Here is a 16,753-nt window from a genome sequence, read left to right on the forward strand (position 1 = left end):
GGAAAGATATTGAAACTAATGACTGAAATAAATGTTTACATTAGAATTCAGTTACCACTGAGTATCACTAAACAGGTAATTTTCACCAGGCTAGCAGCTAGATTACCTGCTTTAGTGGACACAGGTTATAAAGCCAGAAAACATTGTTATGTCAATTTTCTTGCTGGCAATGTAATCATGTTGAATACCTTTTGCCCTAACACTGCTAAGGAGAGAGTCATTTTCTTATTACCAAAACCCAGCATCCAAGGCTAATGCTTCATTAACACTAAAAACTCTCCTTACTTTCTCTACATATTGATGTTTCTATCATTGCAAGGGGAGTGATTTTATCAGCTGAGTTAGAGATGGCCCAACATTCTATTTTGAATGAACTTTCCTATTATGGTTAGGCAAACCTCAGGTTAGTTCAGAAATCAGTCCATTAACTGAAAAGTTGTGGAAGGGAAGAACTGGCAATTGGAACTGGCAGCTGACTTTTAAGACAGAAATTGGGGAACGCTCCTGAATGTAATTGCTAAGGAAGCAGCAATCTGCAGCCTGAGTTACTTGAGAACTGTTCAGCTCAGAGCAGGACTTGTAGAGTGCTTTTTCTCGCCTTCTGGTGACAGGAAACATGACCTGGCCACTACACATGGTCACTAAAAAGATTGCAGTTAGCTTGCCATTGATGGACAAGTGTATCCTGCTCATTATTGCTGCTGCTTAGCTCTTACTTTGAGAATGAAGCTAGGCTGCCCTTCAGCTCAGCTCCCAAACCTGTACAGCGGCACTCTCCTCAAAGCTAAAAGCACGGCCTCTGCCACTGCTCTGGTTAAGAACATTGGTCAGGAGGGTGACTAATAAGGCACTCACATTGCTCTCTGTGGGTGAATAAGTTACTTCCAAGAGTTTTCCAAATCTTACGCAGCAAAATATGTTGACTTTCAGGTCCAGTGTAATCCCCAACCATTTTCGTGCGGAAACCACCTCATATCTGGTTCCATGTTTGGCTAAGGCAATTAAATAACTACTCCTTTTCATGTCATGGAGATGTCCACGTGAAAACTGTCCACATGAAAACTGACTGGCCCAAAAGGACTTCTCACATCCCACCCCACAAACCTGTGCTCAGGCAAAGTGTTAGGAGGGAAGCAATGCTCCATGACTACCCTTATGTCATGGGCAGTCCTGGCCGACAGGCATCAATATGATGAGAAAACCCCAGAATGTACACCTTTGGATTTCTATTTTAATTGTCTGATTGCTTCCCAAGGTAAGGGCATGAGCTTTTGGATCATATATCTAAGGCACTCGATTCTCTCATATTTTATAGGGAGCACAGCTCAAAGCTCGGGATTTTGGATGATACATTTGGGGACAAATTCTTTAGAACAGACATTGTTCTGCCTAACGTAGATATATCAAAGTTTTTTGGTCGATCCCATGAGGAACAAAAGTCTTAGGCATCTTTGACTTCCTTTGTCAATCAAAGTCAGTGGGAAGCACATCTAAGTCTGGAACAAATACCACTGTGGCTGTTCAGTGGTAAACCTGCATGGAGGTTTTTCTTCTACTATCACTGAAGCAAAACACACTGAACTATTTCTTAAAGACTTTTTTTAAAAAGCTCAAAAGTTGGAGGAGTGTTTTTAGCCTTTTTCTCACAGATAGTTCTGGTTCAGCATAAAATTCTTAAGTGTGATGCACACTTATGAGAGAGAAATTCTGCAAGATGACACCCTTTTTTCAGTTTACCATTATGTGAATATAAACAGCAAACACATTCCCTTTCTATAGAACACCATTTTTAGAGTCTGATTTATTGCCTGTTCCATCATATCCCTACTATGAAGAGATGAAAAAATGTGTACACTACAAAGAAGGGTGTGGTGATGTTTTTAACCTGTGATTTCCACAGATCATAGTTTCAGAAATGCTGGAGTGTTGATACATATGTGGTGTCTCCAGATAAAGCTTTTCTTTAAAGTTTGATAATACAATTTCCAAATAGTCTTTTAGTGGAAGACAGTGCTTGGATGTAATTTCACAGAAAGAATAAGGGGTCAGAGGACTTGTACTGGAGTTTGTCCCATGTCCACCCAAAGAATGTTAACCCTCTTTTTTTCTTGCTAAGATTCTCTGGGGAGTCTCTCACAAGTATGTATTGTAGATGATCTTGTCTCTACCTAGGTGAATAATAGTATATGAATTCAGTATTTTTATTACAAACGTATATATTTTTAAAAAGCACAGTACTAAGATGCATTGGTGCAAAATAGTTACTACAACAGAAACATATTTTTAATGAACCCTGAAGCCAATAAAACAGCAATTATGAATGTAATTCACTACCATAATAAAGTAATTTATTTATCATAATAAATTATCTCAGAATTAAAAAATAAAATATTACTTTAGCTACAGTCTGTCAGAAGGGCCATTCTGCTTTAAATGAGACATTAGAAAAGACAAATCAGGCAATTTTATATTAGATAATTAAAGGCCTTATGAAAACCAGACACATTTTGAAAAGAGAAAAGGAAATGTAATTCCCACAGGAGCTAAGAATCCAACTTTCTCTTCAGAAAAGTCTATAACTGAGAGAAATGTTTTGCGTTTTATTTTCTTTTCTTTTACTTGAAGAAAAAACAAGTGTAGATTTATATTCTAAGCATTAAGTTATAAAAAACCCCTCATACTGACCTCCAGAATTTTGGAAGAAAGCCCAGTGAGTAATGAGGGAGTAAGAGAATGAGAAAGGAAAAAAACTTTTTTTTTTCTTTTCTTTTTTTTTTTTTTAATGCTTACAGTGCCCTTAGGGACTTTATCTCAGTATGTTGAGTAAACAACACAATGGAATTATACAGGTAGTCTCTCCCTCACCACGTTTAAATCATGCAACAAACATTTGACTGGTGCCTTTGTACTGAAAAGTGCCCGATCACTTCAACCTTCTGGTAAAAGAGAACATGACTTAAAGGGAAGTGAGTTAGAAAATAATGCAGCAACACACAAAAATTTGGCAGCAAAATCACTGTGAGAGATTGATGCATCATCACTAATATAAGCAAGCAACCCTGAGAATTGGAAGGAGAGGATTTCAGATAGCTTGGGAATTTGGCTGCCTCTGTGGCAGATACAGTAAACAGCTTCAGAAATGATTGTGTATTTCTGCTAATCACTTAGGCCATAAGATAACAGCTAAGTTGACATTTTGTGTGCAAGAAGTGAAACTGCTTACTCTGGTTCCCTATTTTCTGTCATTTTTGCAGAACAGTGACTATCAGCAGTGCACCCTGAGTGTAATAACAGTACAGCACATTGGCAAAAAGACAACCTTGAGACTTATGTGCCCCCAAACACAAGCACTTTCTGAAATTTTCTCAAGTTTTAAAATGATAAATGTTTCTATCTTTGCACATCATCTAGTAAGAATGCAAAGAGTGCAAAAAGAAAGGAAGTTCAACTTTACTTGGGCCTTCTTTTTTTTAGAAATATGCCCAACACTTGCTCTTTAGCTTGCTTTCTTATCACACTTCAGTTCCATCACTGCTGTTTAGTGATAATTTCATGACTCGGTGTTGCAATTGGTTTTGTTATTAGAACTAATTTAAAACATTTCTCTCTCTTTATCCACAGCCATACATTTTCATTTGCACTCAGGCACTGTTGCTGAAAAAATGGTTCATGAGACCACAATGTAATTTTCATTGATGATATATCCTTGGTAAAGACAGTTCTCTTTAGGGAAGGTAGAAGTAGTGTTATAAACAAAAAACTTGAAGAACCATTTATCTTGAAGTCAGATAAAATTTGCTTTTCATCAGGGGATGTAAAAACTCACATGTAGATACACTGTTTCAGGCTTAGGCATTCAGAAAAGGGTTTCTTTCTTTCTTTCTTCCTGTGCCCCCTTCATTTAAACTTAATGGGAAATACATCAGTACTGAAATGACCTATTAATGATTTGTATGTAATATCACTCCTAGTCTGTAATGTTTTCTTCTGACACTGTGTTTTTCCTAAAGGTAGAATTAAAGTAGTGAACCTATCAAAAGCACCACTCTGCTCTAGAAGAAGAAGCAATACATTGTCTTTCCAACCTGTATTTCACATTTCTACATGCACATAATTATGTGTTTACAGTTATTACCTTTGTTAATATCCCAGGCAAGATGTGATTTTGATGGTGAAGAGAGGTGCAAATGGCCTTCAGCAAATCATCCTACTGCGGTAGATGTGGCCTTCAGCAGTTTACCTAAGTGGTGAACACCCATGGTCTTTTTGGAAGAAGCACATCTAAAACAGGAACAGGTTTGTGTAGAAATTCTGACAGTCCATCCTTTCCTCTAGTGAAATCACGGGGCATTTGCCAATGGGTGGGTGAAAGATTATCTCAAAATCTTGCTGAGTGCTTCCATCGATGATAAGGGAAGTGTCAAATCACATAAGGAGTAAATATGGAGAGTATATTTAATTCAAGCATTTTGGAAAGCAGAAAGAAAATACCTAGAGACATGAGAAATAATGTATATGGTGATAAAGGAGAGTAGAGGTGGATGTTTCCATAGGAACCAAGAGAAAAGAGATTTGTCTGTCTTCAGAATCACTTGGGGTCAGCAAGTTTCTTGGTACAATTCTTCCTTTTCCTTCTGTTCTTGAAAACTCTTTAGATACTTGGAAAAGAAAAAAGAGTTTGAAAGGTGGACAGAACTCAAGACTAGGTTAACTGCAAAGCCAGTGTTGCCTAATTTGCATTAGGTCTTCTATGGTATCAAGTATCTTTCAGTGATAATTAATGCATGTGTTTATAAGGAGTTGATGAGTGCTAATTAGGCCACACATGTCTTCTTTGGATTGTTGGGTCTGGGAAATATGGAACATAACACTTTTCTCCTTCTTCAGAATGGTGAGAAAAGCAAGTAAATCTCACCAGAAGAGTACTGGCCAGAGAAAATATTACTTTTTTCATGTCCCTAGTTGTAGTGACTAAAAGTTTTGGGATATTTTTCCTATGAGTGGATGCTCTGACACATGGTTAGGCAGAAAAATGCAATTTGTTTGTAGAACAGAACCAAAATGCTTCCAAAGCCCAGATATTCAAGGAGATATGTGAAATACCTTGTGCTGGAAACGATCTGGGGCTGACAGCTAGCAAATAGGTAGGAAGGAGCTGGTAATGCAATGCAGGGGCAATAAAAAGCAGTGTGATCTTGTGTAGTAAAGCAATGGAACAATTACTTGCACAGCAGCATTGTGGTTAAACCTCTCTGGCCAGATCACACCTGCACTATTGTTCCTCCACCTACAGAAGGGTACCAATAAATACAGAGTTGCAGTGGTTGAGAGAGTGAGTTAAAGATGAGGAACATTGAAAAGGTCCCTACTATTTTACTCAGCCCAATAGCAAATGTGGAAATAATTGAACTCATACATGACAAATATAATTATGAAGCAGGATGAGAAAAATATCTGAGCTTAACTATGGTTAAATAAATATAGGCTGCATATGAAAACAGTGTATTTATTTTCATGGTAATATTTTCCCCATGGGAATGCCAACATTTTTACAGCAAGTTTGAGGAAAACCCTGGAGAGCATATGTCAGGGAGCAATCATGAATTTGTAGTTATAAGAATGCATTTAGCATATCTTTCTCATTCTCATTAGTATTATTATTATATAAATAATATTCAATTAAATATAAGAGGTAGGGGAATTGTGAGCTGCAGGAAAGAAGAAAAGTTGTAGCTATATGCTCCTCATCAGATTCATAAATTATTGCAAGAAATAATTTATTTTTAGTCAGATGTAAAAGGAAAAATATGGAATGCAAAGCATGAGTTAAAGGTCAGTGGGAAGAAGACTTGAATTCTCAGACTTGTGCCATGAAATCATAGGAGCTTTATCAGGTGACATTGAATGGGACATCTCTTCAAGGAAATTAATTTTCCAGAAGTCTGGACTTATTTTCCCTACAACTCGAATTTCTGTAGACCCCAGAGACAAGTTTTCTGGTAATGCTGCTTTCTTAAGGCGACACATCAAAGAGAAGCTTTGCCTTGAGTTAACATTAGGAGTTAGCGAGAAGAAATACACCAGACAGCCAGACCGTCTGTTTTAGAGTCCCTTTGGACCAGTGGTGGCATGAACATATCCAGGCAGGAGCCAGCTGAGAGCCAGGGTTGGTTGGGGGAGTTTTTCACCCTTTTCACTTCTGTTTAAAACAGCAGCTGCTGGCCCTGCTAAAATGGGTCTTTAAAATTGGTTCTTGACAAACTCATGTATAGTCTCAAGGCTGTTATTCCTTCACCATCATGGAGATTATTGTTGTTCTGCAGACCATGCCTGGATCTTGAAAATGAAATACTATAGCACGTTCCAAAGTCAGTCATGTAAAAAGTCAAGAAATGAGCTAGTAAACAAAAATTCACATTATCCTGACCGGCTTTGCTAGTTCCTTTAAAAGAGAGTGATAAAGTTGTGTTTCCTGCACTGGCCCTGTAGTCCTTTCTGTAGTTTTCTATAAGCCTGTTGTGGGAGACAGAATTTAAATGTCATGGATCATTGCCAGCAGAAAAATGAAACTTCTCTTGGGTGGGAGCAGAGAATGTCAATGGCTTGTTTGAGCTTCGGATTCATTTTTCAGACACACAACTCAATTCAAGGAGATTTGGTAGGATGAGATAAACAAGTGTTGACAAAACATAGAAAAGAAACAGACTTTCACATACTTATGGAAGGTAGGTAAGCTGCTTCTCTGAAAGGGAGCACTTTAGAGGCTGATCTCTTGCCAGGCTTAAGCTGCAGATTGCTGTGTAGCTTCTCTGTGCTTCATTCCTTTCCCTGAGTTAGCCATGGTTTCTCATCCCCTAGAAATGAAAGGTGGATGGGCAGAAAAAAAAGAGGGGAGGGAATGATGTCTTTTTCTCCAGTTTTGATGGTATCAGAACAGGCATGATCCAAATGTGGCACCATCACTGAGTGAGAGCTATCCATACACAAATCAAGACAGTCTGAAAATACACCTAAAGAAAAGACCTTGATTGTTTTCCTGCACGTTAGGTAGAAAATTAAACTCAGAAATACTTTTTAGAATACAGTTCTCTTTTGGTTTTTTGCCAAGACATTGATACAAAGATCTGTGCTTCTAGGCTAAAAGGAGTGCTTTTCTAAAAGAGACTGAAGGATGAAGCTCTCTGAGGTATCTTACTCACTGATTTTGTAAATATATTTTAGTGGGATAATTTCCATTATTAAAATAATCATGCCAATAAAATACTTGTCTGAAACAGGGTTCTATGCATTACTGAGGTCATCTTTTCCTGAATAGGAAACAAGATTAGGGCTTTGCAGACAAAATTATCAGTTCTTATTGGGTGGATTTGATGTAACATTTCTTTCTCATTTTGAATCTGTTTAAGTTGAAGTTATATCTTTTTGAATTCTTCATCTTTCACAAATGTTTCTGAGCACTTACTACCTAGGGCATCTGTACACTAGTGCAGACTACTAATTAGCCTACATTTTGAAATAAATTTTCCCATGCAGATTAAATTAGGTTTTAACCAGTGTGACTGCAGAATTCAGTTCAACTCAAAGAAGGCAATAATCTAGAGAGTTTACATTCATGTAAAAGAGAGTGAGATATTTTTTCTCAAGTGGGATAACAACTGGGTATGGTTGCTTCATCTATGCAGGCTTTATGTGTTTTTATCAATACCCCTGTGACACTAGTAATGCATAGCTTGAATGAAATGTAACCTGTCAGGGAATAGAAAGATGGACAGAAGATTAAAGTATAAATCTTGTGCATAGTTTCTCATTGTATAGATTTTTGTATCCTTATTTAAGCCCAAATATTTATGAAAACAAGGAAAAGTTCCATAGGTAGAATAATATGAAAAGTTCTATCTACATTGTGAGGTATCTATGGAAAGTAAACAAGAAAATTAAATTACTGTATAAAGACATAGTTTGTTATATGCATTCAAAGTCCTTTGTGTATACAGATGTTCATTTGCAAGTACTGCTTGGTACAGAAAGTATGCTGTATCCATGAAAATCTATATACAATTCAACTTCAAAATTAACCTCTCCCTGTATAGATACCATATTTCTCAAAGGATCAATTATTAGATTTTCTTAAATCCTCTTCAAATTAGCCACATAATTAAATCCAAACTCTGATTCTCACAAGTGGTGCTCATTATATATTTTGGTGTATTAAAACTGTTTTAGCTTTTGTCTGAGAAATGATAATATACCAAGTCTTATTTGTATATCAATTTTTTCTATCTCTTTTTGGCCTAAGGAAAATAAAATATAGGAGAAAAAGTGGTGAAAGGATCAGGTTTCTGCTTCTTATTAGCAAACCCTGGGTACTTTATTTTACCTGATGTAAACAGAACTGATGGTGGAGGTATGACTGACACCAAAGAAGTCTTCAAACATCAGCACTTTCTTGTTCTTCAGTACAACCTTTTACACCCTTCCTCTTACATGCATTACACCTGTGTGCCCTTTCTCCCCTTTTGTGATTGCTCAGGACACCTCAGCACTCCATGCCTCCTTGCCCTCAACACTCTTCACCTGCCCTACACAGTTACAGCCCATTGGGGATGGGGCTCAGCCCCAGCCCCACTCCCAGTTACCACAAACTGTGCCTACAGTGAACAAAAATGCTGGCTACACTATGTATACAACAAACAACTCCTCACTGGCACGGGGCTGAAGAAGAAAGGTGAAACAATTTCAATCATCATGTTAATAAACCCCCTATATTTAGCATAAATTCCCATTTAAATGTTTCCCAGGAAAGTGAATGGAGCAAACAAGCATCATGATTCCTCTTGCAGCAGGCTGGACCAAAGATAATTCAACACTGCATGTGGTCCAAAGCTGAAACTGAGGTGAAGGAAGGTGAAGTACTGCTCAGTCAACCCTATGATACCCAGTGACTACCCTCTGTTTTGATATCAGAGCCATATATGCCCTTCAGCAAGTCCTGAACCTGACTGCTGTGGCATAAGCAAAAAAACCCCACAGAACAGGGTGATATCCGTAAACCAACTCTAGGGCAAAATAAATGTCATTAGGAAAAAGAATCAGGACCATCATATTCATAAGCAAAGAGTCTGCACATAATTTCCCTTCTTCATTGTTCGGTAATGACAACTTCAAAAGCTTATATTTCCACTTACTTTGACAACAAACACATTCAATCTATAGTTATTGAAGCTGGTTATTTCAATATCAATTTATTAGCAGCATTAACATGAATGCTGATTGTTTTTAAATGCAAAAACAATGTCTTTGTCACTAATTTTAGAACAATTTTAATTTGAACTTGACATCAATATAAACATGACAATGCCACTTTGCCACTATGTATTGCCATCATGTATTTTTATTTTCTCATGGGAACTGACAGAATATGATTCATAATGAGAATATTAATATAAGCCTATGAATAACAATAAGGATTTATAATAATATTAACATACATTACATAATCTGTATTGAATCTGTCAACATTAATATCTTAGATTTTTTTTCTTGATGTGGTATACATTTTCATGTGTCTATAAATGTCTTCATTAATATACATTTATGATTACTCTTAAGTTTATGCATAGTCTCTTCTATTATGCAAATAAGGGTTATAACACACTCAGAGAGCAACTCTCCATACATCACTTTTATCTTTAGTAAGTCCTGTAAAAGGGAAGTAGTTTAAAAACTCATCCCCATTAATTTAAATTGGTTTACATCCTTGAACTAAAAATGTTCATAGTAAATGATATCTATGAAACTGGTGCACAGCTTTTGTATATAAAATCTCTCAGAAAAAAAAAACCTATGAAAAGAAGTATTTTTCTGTACTGACAAAAAGAATAATGAAAAGCAAGATATTTACGGCTTGTAGTGAAAGTTTTATCTCTACACACATCCAGGTGCAATTGGGGACAATAAGACAGTCACAAAGGCAGTTCTAAATGATGCATAGTTGTTTGAGGGCATATGGTACATTTCACTTTTAACTGAGATTTTTTCCTACCCTTTTAGTGCTTTATGTTAGAATCTTAACAAGATTTGTTAGTCCAGCTTGTTGTCTTTAAAGTACAGTTGCTAAAAAAAAGCCAAGAAGGAAAACTAGTGTCACAGCCATCTGTGAAAAGAGACAGAGCAATAAATGTGTTGAATTGTGGTGAGATCTACACCAGTAACGATGAAGGTCTCTGGGGAAATCTTCACATGCTGTTGATCTTCTAGTGAACTGGACCATCAAACACATCACTAACATTACAAGGAAATAAAAACTTTTTCCTGCATCTTCCTTCACTGCATTTAAGAAGAAAAACCCGTCTGTAGAGATTAGTAATTAAACTATCTCAAGATGAAAGTGTGAGTGACATCTTTTAGCCCCAAAGAGTTTAGGAATTATCCTTCTGTTCTTGTGAGAGTGCAATTAGATTAAGTAGTCTCTATTGTCCATATTGAGAAAAAAGCTACCTGGAAGTGAAGACTTTGATTCAAAGAGATTTTTTTAGAATGTCCATAGGCAGCTCATATGTTCGTATTGAAGCTTTGGCTCAGGAGCTTTCCTGAATGGGGAAGTAAGGTGATTGTTAAAATCCACACAGCCATGCCTAATGCAAAATTTCTGAGGCCCAATGCATACTTCTTTCTCTAGCCAGTGTCATCACTCATTAGGAGATAGAACTTGTCATGTATGATTAAAAATGTATTAATTAAAATTGCCATGTCAAAAGGTTAACTATATGATTTATGCTATTTGATTATAAGCGTCTTTAGAGAGATGTTAGTCTGGATTCCAATTTACACCATAAGATATATTCCCTTTTAACTCAGAAAGATGAGTTTCACCAAGGGAAAGGAGGAAGGATATGTTGAGAGAATACAGCTTTTGCTCTGAGATGGCTTCAAGAGCCCTTTTATAGGTAAGTTTGTGTTGGGGTAGGCAGAGGAAACCTTGCCCTGGCAGCCACTGTTGCACATAGGGTACAGGAGGAGATCTTGCTGCTTCTGGAGGGGGCTCCCCAGACCTGCACTGCAGCACTCTCAGTCACAGGGCAGCACAACCTGTCTCTCTCCCCTTTGGTGGGAGCTGGCACAGCCAAATCCGACAGCCAAGCGGCACAGCCAGGTTCTGGCAGGAGTAAAGCTGGGAGCTTCCCCCTCCTCCCGATCCCTCTGCTGCTTAAACGAGGGTTTGTGTGTTTATGAGTGGCTTCCATGCCAGGGTCAAACATGGACAACTGTGATTCTGTTGTAGGGAATGCTATATGCAATTACTGCTGTGGATGGCTGCTGTCAGTTTGAATACTGCCGGACAAGGTACTGTTTCAGCAGCTGCACAAAATCCCCAATGGCTAGGAGTAAAGTTAATCAACATGTTAAGGATCTTCCTAAGAAAGTACAGTTAATTGTGGCTTTGATTTTGGTCCTTTGCGAGTCACACAGCATATGAGGGGTTCATCAATGTTCCATTTGGGTTATTCCACCATGTACCTTAAGTTAAAATTGGGCTAGATTTCATGCCATCTGTTGTATTTAAGTTCCTTGCTCTCTTGGTTCTGTACACAAAATCTTGACAAAGCAGAATCAACATGAGCTCAACTTGAAAGATGATTTTGGCCCTGGTGTCAGGATCCATCCTAGTGAACAGATGACCTGATAGTTCGTAGGAATGATCTCAGAGTGCAAAAACCAACACGGTACAAGGGGGTTTGCAGTGATAATCAAAACAAATGCAGTTTTATTGAAATAACTACAGCAAAAATATGATAGAGGGATTAAGAGAGAGAAAAAGAGAGAAAGAGAGAGAGAGAGAGAGAGAGAGAGAGAGAGAGAGGGGATATAGCTACCAACACAAAGACGAAGTCCTTTGGTGCAGTCCAAAGGCTGCAGCTAACTCAGAGGTTTTTATGACTGAAAATTGTGAGGGAGGGGAAACAGATACAATAGGGAACAGATGTAACAGGTAGTCTATGCTCTCAGCAGTAAATGAGCTTGATAGATGTAACAGGTAGTCTATGTTCTCAGCAGTAAATGAGAGCCATTGTTTTCTTGCTCCAGTGGTCACAATCTGCAGGCAAACATCTCGCTTGGTCAGCTTGCCTCCCCACACACCTCCCCCGGGCTGGGGGTTTCAGTCCCAGTCCTTGGAAGGAGCAGAGGGGCCTGTTAGGAGTTTCATGTCTCAGTCCTTGATGAAGAGGCTTCTCACATCTCAGTCTGTCTGTCATGGTGGCTGTAAAACAGATGAGGGTCTTCTGTGGGAGACCACCCGAAACTCAGGAGAAGTCCTGCCAGGCCGCGAGGTGGGACAGCTTCCAGAGCTGCTATTGTTGCAAATGGGGCACGGTGCCCCTTCTTAGCATACAGCAAACAACACTTGAGAAAACAATAGCTCAACACTGAGCTTTCAGGTCTCAGGGCCTGTGGCGTGTGACTTTTCTCCTTCAGAGCCAGGTATAGGCGGGGGGGGTCTTCTCTTCAGTGGTCTCCCAAGGACGATCGTGAGGCAGAGGAGGGAAAATTCAGACAGGCTCTCACACCTGGTCAGTTCTTGCTATATGAGCTGTGTTGAGTGGTATGTTTGCTGTCACTCAAGGTCTTGAGATCTGACTCACACCAAGTCAGTCCTGGAAGCAATGGAATCCAATGTAGAGATTTGCCTTTGTTGTTATTTTAAAACTGTATGAGATAAAGAGTAAAAGAAAAATTATTTGGGGAAGGAAAGTATTTTCAGGTGGCAAAACAGGGTTAAAATTATTTTTTAGGTATGTAGGTGCAAAGGAGATCTATTTCAGCTTTATTTTTCTGAACTAAACTTTTGTCATTGGTATATTGGTTGTACTTCCACTTGGGTCCTGTCTTGTCTTCAGGATATGCTGGATCTGCTACTGGAGTGGGAGTTGGGAGTAACAACCAAGGAAAACAATCTATTCTTATGTTTTAGGAAAGATATTTTGAGCAAATCTGTATCCAAATTTACTACTCGAAGCTGTTTGTTTTCAAATATTCATTAAAAAAACCCAAGACTCATAAACTCTCAAACCTTCCTCAGAGCAGCATGCAAGAGTGCTGCTTAAAGTGAAAAAAAAAGACAAAAATGTCAACAGAAACCCTAAATTAATGAATTTTCTGTCATATATAATAAGAATAATGAAAATAAAATTAAGTATGAAACAGTATGCAGAATATTACATTAAACCCTTAATTTGTAGGCTTTCACAGGTATTGAAAAGGGTCTCGTTTCTGCAATATTTATTGTGTGGTTGAATTTCTGTGTTTTATTTTCATTTAAGATGCAAACTCTTATATAGTGACACTCATGAATTCAGAAAAGAAAATTGAATGTATTTTATAAATCCTACTTATAGATTTCTTTATAGACTAATGGAAATTTGCTAGATCTCTATTATAAAATGTTACAAATCTTTGATTAGATGTGTTTAATCTCTGAGATTTTTCATACCATTTTGACATAACCTATAATACCATTGTAATTATTATGTATGTAGGCATTTTCATAATATTTGGAAATAAATTACATATTAATTCTGTTGATTCTTGCTTTTAATAAACAACTTAATCTCAGAACTTTTGCATTGCCCTTATCGCCTGCTCTAAAGGAGAGTGATAAGTAGTTTAATTGATTTCAATAGTCTGTAACTCTTAGACTTTATCAGAGGGGCATAAAGTAATGCACAAGCTGTAAATCATAGTTGATTTACATGAGGAGTCTCTGGGGGGTGGATTGAAGGGATGGTTTTATTAAATTGACATCAACATTTATACCTGATGAAATAAATTTTTGAAATTTGGAAATATTTTCCCCTGTCTTTGGATGTTGTTTAATGAGTCCTTGACTGAATTAAATTTATTATTTGGATCTTCATTTTACAGAAATTTATAGTGACCACGACCAAGCTAACCACTGCTCTTTTCCCAGGAAAACAGGATGATACTGTTAATATATCGGCTGCAAAATGTTAGTGTTAACCTTTGCATTGTCCCTTACCAGCTTCAGCATCATCATTAACTGAAGTGTGACTCACTTCCCCAAGGATAAATTGTTCCATTTAAGAGGCCACATGAAGAGCATTACCTGCACAAGCAGGGAAGAGTGCTGTGCACTTGGGCAGGTGCCTCTGCAGGAGCAGAATTGGAGCAGGGGACACAAATAAGGGGAACACAACGAGGGCCACAACTCCATTAGGCTGCACTGCCCAGTTAATTGCTCTCACTCCCATTTACCCCTTGGAATACCCATGTGGATACATGATACACAGAGGTACTGAAAAGGTGAGAGAAAGCTGTAGATAGCTGAGCTGTCTGTCTATTTGCTGTAGAAAAGAGTCTGTGGGTGTGCATATAAATTAATTTATTGGCTGGTCTTTTTTTTGCTACCCTTAACTTTCCCTGTGAAATGTCTTTTCATGGACTGACTTTTTAAAGGGAGAATCATGCAATTTGATGCAATTATGAACTGTCCTGGCTATACTGGATTCATAGTGGCCTGATATATTTCAGCCTCAGCAGTTTATCAGCTATATTGAAAATAATAAATATAAGACAGAGAAAATATATATTTTAAATTAAGTGAATGTACAGAAACAGATTCAATTGTCAGCTAGTTCTTTGAAAACTGTTAAGTGTATATAATACCACAAACCATGCAATTGATATAATTTAGGAACACTTTCAAAAAAGGTGCCACCCTTACCAGAGCTTCTGTGAACTTCTGGATGCAGGTTTTACTGAATCTTGACTTTCATAGTTACTTTAAATTATAGACTTAAACTAAAAGAGCAACCTATTAATAAATACCATTCTGTTTCAGCACAAAAAATGGGCCAAAGTAATGGTAGGGCTCTGATTTAAACAAAGAGGAGATTTAAGGGAATAAATACCCACAATGACATTACAGCATAAATTTCAGCTATCTGAATTGCAACCCATTGAAGGCAGAGTTTGCCTTAATGGTTATAATTATTTTGGAGTCTTTTTCTCTGTAGGCAGTTCAGCTTCTCAGAAAAACACCGTTTCTTTTGTCCTTCTCTTTGCCCTTACCCGAATCTGTACAATCTAAACCACTGTAACATTCAAATAATGAAAATCATTAACAGAATGTGTGGGGGAAGTATTATTATCCTCAGTTTTGCATGTGAAGAATTGAAATCAAGACAGAAGTAAAAGGATTTGACCAATTTCACCTAGGAAGTCTGTGGCACAGTAGGGAATAGAATGTGAGTCTTCTAAATCTAAGGTTAATTTCCTAACTTCTTACCGATCTAACCTTTGTAATTAGTCTCCTTTTCCATGTCCCAGCTGAGTGTGACAAATATAACTCCAAGATATTGTGCTGATCCTTGATTTGGTTTATGTTGGCTTCTTCCCATTACCATATTCTTATTCTGTATTGCTTTTATATAAGGTTTTCTTTTTTTCTTAGATGATAGTATCTGGAAAATAAAGAAGTTCATTGCTGGGTTAGTCAATTATAGTGTCCTCGGCCCTTAGTGTTGATTCAAGTTTTGACAAAAATATACACAATGTAATTTTCAGACATGATGAAAATTAGAAGTGAAATAACATGACATACATGATTTTTGCCTTTGCATTTCAAATACATAATTATTAAATCTAATTTTCTGTTGAGAAGAGAAGAGAAGAGAAGAGAAGAGAAGAGAAGAGAAGAGAAGAGAAGAGAAGAGAAGAGAAGAGAAGAGAAGAGAAGAGAAGAGAAGAGAAGAGAAGAGAAGAGAAGAGAAGAGGAGGAGAGGAAAAGGGTTTGGTCCATTCTTTCCTTCATCAGAAGATCTTGTAATGCATTATTCTCAAAAGACATTTGTTTTCCATGGTGTTGTGACATCTTTAGCTGACCCCATTCTTCCTTTCATTGCCTAATAGACTGGTCTGGGAGGACCTCATTTGGATGGAAGGAGGAAATATTCTTCCTCAGATAGAATGAGGGCAAATCTAGTCATCTTCAGCAGCTCGATACACAAGCCCCAGTTACGTCAAAGCAAATCCTGGGTGAGATCATTAGGGAAAGAATTTCTGAATAAATCTATTTAAAAGTGCCTGAAAAGGTTAATGTTCTTACTGGCTAAGATTGCCAAAATTAATTCTTCTGCAAGCAGATGTGTATACTAGACTCCTTTGAACACAAAATCATGCAAGAAGTACCTTAGCACAAACACATGCAAGAAATACCTTACCCCACTTTCTGCCAATCTTAGTCCCGTCTTTAAATATTCAAAATTTTAACAATCATAAAATATCCAAATGTGTAGAAGTTTCTGCAGTTAACTGAGACTGACTTTCAAAGCTATGAGCTTTTTGATCTCCTAAAGATCTGAGAGCATTTTGTAGTTTACACTTGCATAGAGGTGTTTCAAAAGAGATATGATTATCTCATAGTCATAAAAAAGCATGAGTTATTTTTATTTTTTAAAATATGCAAAGCATTTATTTGTGTGAATATTTTTTCCAGAAAATCCCACAGGTTTATGAGACAAAAGATCCAAAGAGCATTGACTTTGAAACAACATAAGAGCATGTGTGACTTTTTTTCATATTCTTTTTTTTTTCATATGAAAAGTGGAAATGTTCTTTAAAACTGAAGAAATCCAGCACAATTACTTTTCTGAATCAGTTTTCTGCCATCATTAGTGGAAGAAAATACATATAAAATTTAATGGTCATGAACTGACAACTGAAGAAAAGGTTGCAA

This window comes from Ammospiza nelsoni, chromosome 1 (genome assembly GCF_027579445.1).
Source record: "Ammospiza nelsoni isolate bAmmNel1 chromosome 1, bAmmNel1.pri, whole genome shotgun sequence".
NCBI classification, from domain to species: Eukaryota; Metazoa; Chordata; class Aves; order Passeriformes; family Passerellidae; genus Ammospiza; species Ammospiza nelsoni.